Source organism: Mus caroli, chromosome 1 (genome assembly GCF_900094665.2).
Source record: "Mus caroli chromosome 1, CAROLI_EIJ_v1.1, whole genome shotgun sequence".
Taxonomy (NCBI): domain Eukaryota; kingdom Metazoa; phylum Chordata; class Mammalia; order Rodentia; family Muridae; genus Mus; species Mus caroli.
In genome coordinates this window covers 60,101,721-60,111,416 of record NC_034570.1, presented here as the reverse complement: position 1 = coordinate 60,111,416, position 9,696 = coordinate 60,101,721, and the positions used below count along the sequence as shown (strand labels likewise).

Below are 9,696 nucleotides of genomic sequence, written 5' to 3'. Positions count from 1 at the left end.
CTTTTGGGATAGCATTGGAAATGTAATTGAGGAAAATATGCAATAAAAAATATTAAAAATTAAAAAAATAAATAAATATAAAGTAGTATTTGTATAAGTACATCTGCAAGCATATATTCAAATATATATTCAAATTTTACACACACATATATATATGTATATACATTGACATTACATAGGAAGCTTAAAGTATAAATTTTTATTTATTGGACTCACAAGAACAGGATACCAGCATGGCTGAGGTCTGTTAATTGTTCTCTTCCTAAATGGTCAACAGTGATCTGTCTTCTTGGATTTAGAAGAAAGGCATGGAATGAGTGGGTGAGAGGGAGGATCAGATAGCTTTTTCTTTCCTTCTTTGTAAGAGACCAAGGATCTACTGAACTAGGCCATTAACTGGTGGACCACCTCCTAAGAGCTCATGTTGCAAAGCAAACTCAGTTCTCAGTCAAACCAGGGATTAGGACTTGGGTACAAATGAACTACGGAGGATCACAATCAGTCTCCAACAAAATGTAAAACCTACAGGATATAAGGGGTGGCAGGACAAATATGTGACAGGGAAAAGAGGTCCAGAAAGTTCCGAGAGGCTGAGAACAACACTCAGTGAGATGGTGGCAGATTCTGAATGGGAGGTTGAAGTAAGACTGGGTTGTAGGCAAGTCTTTATTACACACATGAAGCTGAGTTCCTGGCAGAGCCATAAAGTAAAATATCCATCGGACAGACAACTGACTTATTCATGAAGGGTATGTATGATGTTATGCCATATGAAAGAGAGTGAAACTTTACTTCATATTGAAACAAGACACTGAGGGCTTAACATAGCCAGACTACATTAACATGGACTCAGAACTTCATGTTTATCAGGAAATCTAGCTGCCTACCTAGCCAGCCTCATAATTGCGTATTTAATCATGCTTGGCCTTGACAAGTGTGCATAACATTTACCGAGCGCTGGCTGTTTGTTAAGTCAGATAGTTGCTAATCAATGCCATACCCAGTGTTCCCAGACTCTGGGCTGCTCTGGGTTAGTGACCCAGCAAATCTATGTTTGTGTCCCAGGCACTTAGTGTGGTACTTGCCACAAAGACAGGGACCTATTAATGTGGAATGAGTCACTCCCTAGAGAAAGAGGCTGAGTCATGGCCACTCCAACAAACTTCACCTCTTGACACTATTTGTCATATAAAACAAAATCGTAGGAAGCTAGGCTCCAGGTTTTGCTCTTAATGGAATGTTCTGTACTCTGACAGGTTTGCTGAAGCTGCCACAACAAAGTCTTAATGGAAGTTAAAGTTTGAGAAGCCCCACTGCATGCTGGGAAATTGGACTCAATTCACCCATCTATTGTCAAAATGCAGAAAGAATATTAAAAAAAAACACTTTGCTTAAATCATGGTAGTTTTGAATGAGAACTTGAGTGCTATTTTAATACAACAAAAATAATAGAAAAGCAAGAAACTGTGTTTCACATAACTGGAGTATCACATAGTGCAAGTTACATACATGATTGCCTTGATGTCAAACAAGGAGATGCACCATTATCTCCGCAAGAAAACCATATAATTTAAAAATTAAATTTATGGTGTCTGCTTAAAAAGGAGATTCCCAACTATTTACAATCTCATTATTCTCTCTCTCTCTCTCTTTCCCTCCCCATCCTCCTCCCTCCTTCCCTCCATGTCTGTCTGTCTCTGTCTCTCTATGCCTCTCTATTTGCCTATCTGTGTGTCTTTCTCTGTCTCTGACTCTGTGTGTTTGTGTGTGTGTGTACACACATGCTTGTTTGGGTACATGTGTGTATGTGTACACGCATGCTTGTTTGGGTATAGGTGGATATGAGTGTATGTATGAGTGCACCTGGCTGAGGAGAGAGCAACTTCTGGTGTTCCTTTTCAGAACTCTCCCGTTGGCCTGGAGCCTATTGAAAAGCCAATGGTGGCTGGCAAGAAAACAACACTAGAGTTGTGAGCATGTTTGCCACCATGCCCAGCTTTTGTAAGTCCAGGGAGTTGAACTCAAATCCTCTTGCTTACATAGAAAATACTTGGTTGACTTTCTAGTTCCAACACATCAATGTCTTCTATATATCTTTTATATAAAAGAAATAAAAATCACAGAAAAGATTGAAATCATTCATAACTCTGAGAAACTGCTCAGTCTGTGCATATATATATATATATATATATATATATATATATATATACATATGATGTATATATACATATACATATATGTAATAGAATATATGTATACATGTATATATGTGTGTATGTGTATTATATATTTACACATGGGTAAATTTTCCTAATTCTATGATTCCCTAAGGATTGTACCAGGTTCAAATTTTTGAAAAAGCAATAAAGGCAAACAAAGTTTGGAGAACTAACTTAAAAAAATATCTTCATTCCATTGTGTAAATGGACCACATGTTCTGTATCCATTCCTATGTTGAAGGACATCTGGGTTCTTCCCAGCTTCTGGCTATTATAAATAAGGCTGCATCATGGAGCATGTATCCTTGTTATATTTCAGAGCAACTTCTGGGTATATGCCCAGGAATGGTATAGCTGGATCTTCCAGTAGTACTATGTCCAGTTTTCTGAGTAACTGTCAGACTGATTTCCATAGTGTTTGTTACAGCTTGCAATCTCACCAACAATGGAGGTATGTTCTTCTTTCTCCATATACTCGCCAGCATCTTGTCGCCTGAGTTTTTATTTAGCCATTCTGACTGGTGTGAAATGCTCAGCTATTAAAATCAATGAAGTTTGTGAAGTTCTTAAGCAAATGGATGAAACTAGAAAGTATCATTCTGAGTGCGGTAACTCAATCACAAGAGAACACACATGGTATGCATAAGTGGATATTAACCCAAAAGCCTAGAATACCCAATATACAATTAATGGATCACATGAAGCTCAGGAAGAAGGAAGACCAAAGTGTGGATGGTTTGGTCCTTCTTAGAAGGGTGAACAAAATATTCATGGAAGCAAATACGGAAACTAAAGTGTGGAGCAGGAACTGAAGGAAAGGTTATTAAAAAACTGCCCCACCTGGGGATCCATCCCATATACAGTCACCAAACCCAGACACTATTGTAAATGCCAAGAAGTGCATGTTGAAGGAGCCTGATATAGATGTCTTCTGAGGGGCTCTACCAGAGCCTGACAAATAAAGAGGTGGATGCTCGCAGACAACCATTGGACTGGGCACTGTGTCCGTAATGGAGGCATCAGAGAAAAGACTGGAGGAGCTGAAGGGGTTTGAAACTCCATAGGAAGAACAAAAATATCAACCAACTAGATACCCTGGGGCTCACAGGGACTAAACCACCAAACAAAGAGTACACATGGAGGGACCCATGGCTCCAACTGCATATGTAGGAGAGGATGGCCTTGGTCAGGCATCAATGGAAGGAGAGGTCCTTGGTGTGTGGAGGCTTGATGCCCCAGTGTAGGTGACGGCCAGGAGGGGAGCAGGAATGGGTGGATGGGGAAACACCCTCATAGAAGCAGGTGTTGGGGGATGAAATAGGGGGCTTCTGGGGGACAGGAACTAGGAAAGGGGATAATGTTTGAAATGTAAATAAAGAAAATATCCAATAAAAGAAGAAATATCTTCACATTTTGAAATGTTATGATCCTAATCTCCCATAGCACTTGCTCTAAAGATTTTCATCTTTGTTGGGTCTTTATGTGGTTTAGGTATCAGAGTAATTGTGGCTTCGTAGAATGAATTGGGTAGAGTACCTTCTGTTTCTATTTTGTGGAACAGTTTGAGGAAAACTGGAATTAGATCTTCTTTGAAGGTCTGATAGAACTCTAGTCCCGGGCGTTTTTGGTTGGGAGACTATTAATGACTGCTTCTATTTCTTTAGGGGATATAGGACTGTTTAGGTCATTAATCTGATCTTGATTTAACTTTGGTACCTGGTATCTGTCTATAAATTTGTCCATTTCATCCAAGTTTTCCAGTTTTGTTGAGCATAGCCTTTTGCAGAAGGATCTGATGGTGTTTTGGATTTCTTCAAGATCTATTGTTATGTCTCCCTTTTCATTTCTGATTTTTTTAATTAGGATGATGTACCTGTACCCTCTAGTTTGGAGCTGAGACGAAAGGATGGACCATCAGAGACTGCTGCACCCAGGGATCCATCCCATAATCAGCCTCCAAATGCAGACATCATTGCATACGCCAGCAAGATTTTTCTGAAAGGACCCTGATATAGCTATCTCTTGTGAGGCTATGCCTGGCAAACACAGAAGTGGATGCTCACAGTCAGCTATTGGATGGATCACAGGGCCCCCAATGGAGGAGCTAGAGAAAGTACCCAAGGAGCTAAAGGGGTCTGCAACCCTATAGGTGGAACAACATTATGAACTAACCAGTACCCCCAGAGCTCATGTCTCTAGCTGCATATGTAGCAGAAGATGGCCTAGTCAGCAATCATTGGGAAGAGAGGCCTCTTGGTCTTGCAAACTTTATATGCCCCAGTACAGGGGAACACCAGGGCCAAGAAGTGGGAGTGGATGGGTAGGAGTGTGGGGGAGGGGGGATGGTATGGTAGACGTTTGTGATGGCATTTGAAATGTAAATGAAGAAAATGCCTAATAAAAACTGGAAGAAAAAAAAACGATTTTCATGACATGAAATTATAGGAGACAGCAGCCTCTGTTTTTATTATATTATTCTATTTTTTTAAGGTAAGGACTTATGGAGTTTAGGCTCATCTAGACTGTACTATGTAGCTCCAGCCCTCCCTCAGAGCCCTGCCATTACAAATACCATGACATCTAGCTTGTATGATGCTGAGGACTGAACACAGGTTTTCTTATGTATACTAGGAAAGTGCTTACTCAGCTTCTCTTCTTTTCCAGCTGACTGTTATTTACTGAAAAAAAAAATCTTATCTACATTGAAGAATCCATGTAAAGATGTCCCAGATAGTCTCAAGATACTTTGGGTTTTCTTCACTCTTAATTTTAACAATGTTAAATGTTATATGTGTGTGTATATATATATATATATATATATATACACATATATATGTTAAATAATATATATTTTATATGAAAACACATATATAACACATATATAAACATATAATTATATAAAACAATCAATAAAAAATGAGGCCACAGGAAATTGAACAAGAAAAAGGAGTGATATACTGGATATTTTGGAGGGAGAAAAGGGAAGGGGAAAGTGATATAATTATACTATAACTTAAAAACCTAATAATAATTTTTAAAACAAAATATGTAATACAACAAGGTAAGTTGAGAGGTTTGGGAGATATTGGAGGAGGAATTGGTGGGTAAGTATAGTGAAAATACGTTGTAGGGATGCATGTATGGAACATCAAAAAGAATTACTAAAAAGATTATTTATAAAAAAAAACACAGAACTGTGGAAGTCTGCAGAACATACATCTGAGTGATCCTGTAAGTAGGAATCATAGTTGAGTAATGAATCCATAAAAGCCAACAACCTGACTTTTAATAAAATGGAAACCTCCTCATTTATTCAAAGAATTAGTCTTGAAGGATGGAAGTAGTTTGAAATAGCTTTATAGGTTTGTGAACAAAATAAATGGGTAACTATTTGCAGAAAATGTTTACTGGAACGTGTTCCATCATCTCCTGAGTTTACAACTACTCTATGCAAAAATGTGGGACCCAGGGCTGGAGAGATGCCTCAGCAGTTAAGAGCACTGACTGCTCTTCTAGAGGTCATGAGTTCAAATCCCAGCAACCACATAGTGGCTCACAACCATCTGTAATGAGATCTGATGCCCCCTTCTGGGGTATCTGAAGATAGCTACAGTGTACTCATATATAATAAATAAATAGGCCAGAGTGAGTGGGGCAGGTGTGGGCTGGTGGGGGTGGGAAGAAATGTGGGAACTACATGACACATACAACAGGAGTCTGTGTGTCTCTATATTAGACATCAGGATGCTTTTTAAGGTTAAAGCTACTACCTAGATTTCCTCCAGTTCTCCTTGGCCTGAAAAAAAAACCTCACCCCATCATGTGACTAAAGCTTCAATTTCAAAAGAATAGACAGTTATATTTGATCTTAATAATGAAGCAAATCTTTCCCCCAAATCTCTAATTTCCTGAAAACCCTGGTAAGGTTCTAGCAAGACAAACTCAAGCATTCCGAACATTGCCAGACTCAGGTGTCCTTATCAGAAGCATTCATTTGGGTTAGTCTAGGCATATTTGAGTCCTACCAATCTTTCTGTTAAAATTCAATTCCCCAAATAGTTAAAATTAAAAATCACCAATTCTTCTAAAGGGCAGGAAAATATTGTTTTCTGGACTACTATGTAAAGAATATTTTCATCCACTTTAGTATTCTCATCACTTCTTGTTACATGTATAAGGTTCCAGAAATGAGGTAGGAATTTCAACCCCCACAAAATGTATACATTCCCAGGGGAAATTCTATACATGGCTCAAACATAGCTGCAGCAAAAGCTAAAAGATAGATTTCCTTCAAAAAGGCTATAGAAAAAACATATTACTATATAAACTTACTTTATACTATACACAGAGAGGGAGGAAGACACACACACTTTAAATGGAGTTATTCCATACAGGGTGAGAATGCTGAACCAAAGAGCTACATACAAAGTAACAGTGCCAGGCATAGGGACTCTCCTTCTAGTTGTTGGTTAGGGGTATCTAAGTGACTCCTAAAGCAATATGGTCTATTGCCACTGCCCTTGCTTGCCTCCCAGAATTTGAAGGTAAGACCCTATTGCTGAAGACACCACACACCAGACACAGGGTGTGAGAAACTGAATTGAATCCCCTGCAAGGCTCCTCCCTCGGGGCTAGATCTCATAGTATCAAACTAGAGAACAATCAGTAGTCATATGCAGCTATACAGCCTATGAAACACAACAATGACTGGATCTGCAAGATGTCCCTAATGGTGTAATAGTGACATTTTCATCATAGAGAAACTAACAGCTGTTTAATTGGAATTAACGTCCACTCAATATGAGTAAATTCATGCCTGGTACTGTAAATCTACCCAACTGACCACAGCAGTAGAGGTAACAGACCCTAGAGAACTTACTACTGCCATTTTCCTAAACTGATATTATTTCTAAATGTATTTTTCGTTACTAATTTTTATGACCAAAGAGAAATGTGGTTCCTATCTCTCATCTAAGAAGTGTCTACTTGCAACAGATGATAAATAATACAGAAATCTACAACTGGTCAAAGTAGCTATGCAATACTTGTCTATGACTGATAAATCTTCAGTACAATCCCTACACCTAAGGCTCAAGAAAAGTTGTCAAAGAAGAAGCAGAAAGATTGTAAGAACTAGAAAATCAGTACATCCACTGTGGGTGTTTCCTAGACCTGTCATGGAATCTGCATCCACGAAATATCAAAAACTATGATTGTCTAAACAAGATCCCTATAGTTACAACATCAGTCAACGTGTAGAGGAAGATAGGGGGAATTTCACAAGGCCCTACCTCTAAATGAAGAGCTGTAGGCAATCACAGGCTACTCCGAATGGGAGATTCAGTCTTCTCGTGGTCTAAGATGCCTGATAGGTCAAGGGGCCAGCCCTAAACAGATGTATATATGAGCAACATTAAATGGACTTGGCAGGATTTGGTTTTATATAATAATCCTTTAATTATCCCCACAAAGAGTATGGAACGAAGAGGGGGATAATGGGTAATTAAAAGATATGTAGTCAGTATTATATTTACAGGTTTGAAAATCACAAATCTAATGTTACAAGTAAAATATTACTAATGATTAAATATTCAATTTATTCTCAGGTTTTACCTTACAGGGAGTAAAGTGCCATGCTAGAAAGAAATAATTCAGATATCAAAGAAAATAAATGGTCCAAAGTTTGCTATTTTATCCAGTGAAATGTTCCCAAAAATACAGGCTTCATTTCCAAACTTTTGATTACAAAAAAAAAAAAGTTACAGAAAGTGGATTTTATAATCTGTCCACAATGAATTGATTTTCTCTTCTTGTTTGGGCCAAGCACAAATATATTGACCATACACCACTGATTAAGCTCTTGCTGGTAGGTATATAAATCTTCAAGCAGTTCATAGAGAAGGAAATAAGCTTTGACAGTAGTCAGGCAATACCAAAACTCTATTCCACAGAACTCACAAAAACACAGCTCAATGAACATAGACATCAGGTCACCTTGTCACTTCTGGGAGGACACAGCAAATGATGGACCTTGTGTCACAACAGACTAACACCAGGACTCTGCAGCAGTGAGAGAAAGCAAACAAGTGTCCTCTTTCTGCAATAAGCAGCCCAGTTACCTAATTGTTTTGTGTGTTTGACACAACCACAGCTATGCTACACAACCGCCATTGCATTTCCATCTGCCGGAATCTTGTTGGCCTTTAGAATCAGGAAAAACAGATTTCACTTTCTTATTCCCTTTTAGCTGAGAAGACATGTTAAAAATCTTTGAAGACATTTACTTCTTATGCAATCCAAACCAAGGAGACCAAATCATGTAAAACAAAACAAAACAAGCAAACAAGCAGATTAGGGTCAAATAGTGAGCATTTGCTTACTTGTGGTAATTTACTTCCAAGAAAATTCTTGAGGAGAGAGGCAATAGGATACTACATCAAAGGAACAACCTTTGTGCCTTGGGAAGATAGCTCAGTCAGTAAAGTGCTTGCTTTAAAAACAAAGGAGGACTTTAGTTAAAGCCTCCAAGTCTCTCTTCTATCTTTTATAGATACACCATGACACATACTCTTATCCCAGAGCTGGGGAGTCAGTTCCCTGGGACTTGCTGGCCAGCCTGCCTATGCTTGGTGAACTCAAGCTAGTGAGAGATCATGTCTTAAAATCAAAAGGCAATGATGCTTAAGGAATGGCCTCCAGAGTTGTCCAATGGCCTCTATATGCATGTGTAAATATGTATTCATATTCATGTGTAGACATGTACATGCATATCTTCATGGATGCATGTGCATGCACACACACAGGCACACAGAGAGAGACAGAGGGAGGGAGAGGGAGAAAGAGAGCTATCTTTGCATGGCAGTGAACTACAAAACTAGTGACCACAAAACCACTGATCCAATGGAATCAAGTAAGCATTCAGTGTTTAAACAAGGAAGGCTGTGCTATTGTACTGTACTAGGGGCAAAGTGGGGAGGAGGATGTGACAGGTTTCTACAACATCCAACATAAATGGTAACCCAAAATTCATTTTATCTTATGTGTTTCTCCATTCTATTTTTCCATCTTTAGGAAATTTAAAGGAAGTAACAACTGTTACTCTTATTATATAAAAATGTGAACTCAAGTTTCAGGAGACCCTTGGAAGGCTGCACAGTGGTGTTAACTTGATGGGAAGACAATGCAGCCCGACTCCTGTTCACTCAAGGGATTCCGACTTGAGTAAAACAATCTGAATGAGCAGAAACTGGAGCATGATCAATCTCCTGGAACAATCAATCTTCTGGGACCTCTAAGACAATCTCTGCAAGCTGCCTCCACCTTCCTGACTCCATTTTCCATTTCATCTTCCCTACCATGAAAGGATGGATACATGCAACAGTGTTTTCTTCTGACAAAGCATGCTCCCACCATTGAGAACATTTTGAAAAATTGCCATCACTCCAGCATTGCTTTTTTTTTTTTTTTTTTTTTTTTG

The 9,696-nt window shown here is 38.7% G+C and overlaps 1 protein-coding gene across 4 annotated transcripts in view; it reads right to left on the bottom strand.

Annotated features, from left to right (window-relative positions):
• The window catches only part of Map2 (microtubule associated protein 2), a 258,740-nt gene that overhangs the window by 189,936 nt on the left and 59,108 nt on the right, over positions 1-9,696 (bottom strand). Inside the window, exon 1 of one of the 4 annotated variants that reach the window (XM_029476936.1) lies at positions 7,511-7,528. The exons of the other annotated variants lie outside the window; for them this stretch is intronic. The gene's annotated coding sequence lies outside the window, so the exon portion shown is untranslated. Of the gene's footprint in view, positions 1-7,510; positions 7,529-9,696 lie in introns of those variants that run through there. 4 annotated transcript variants of the gene reach the window in all.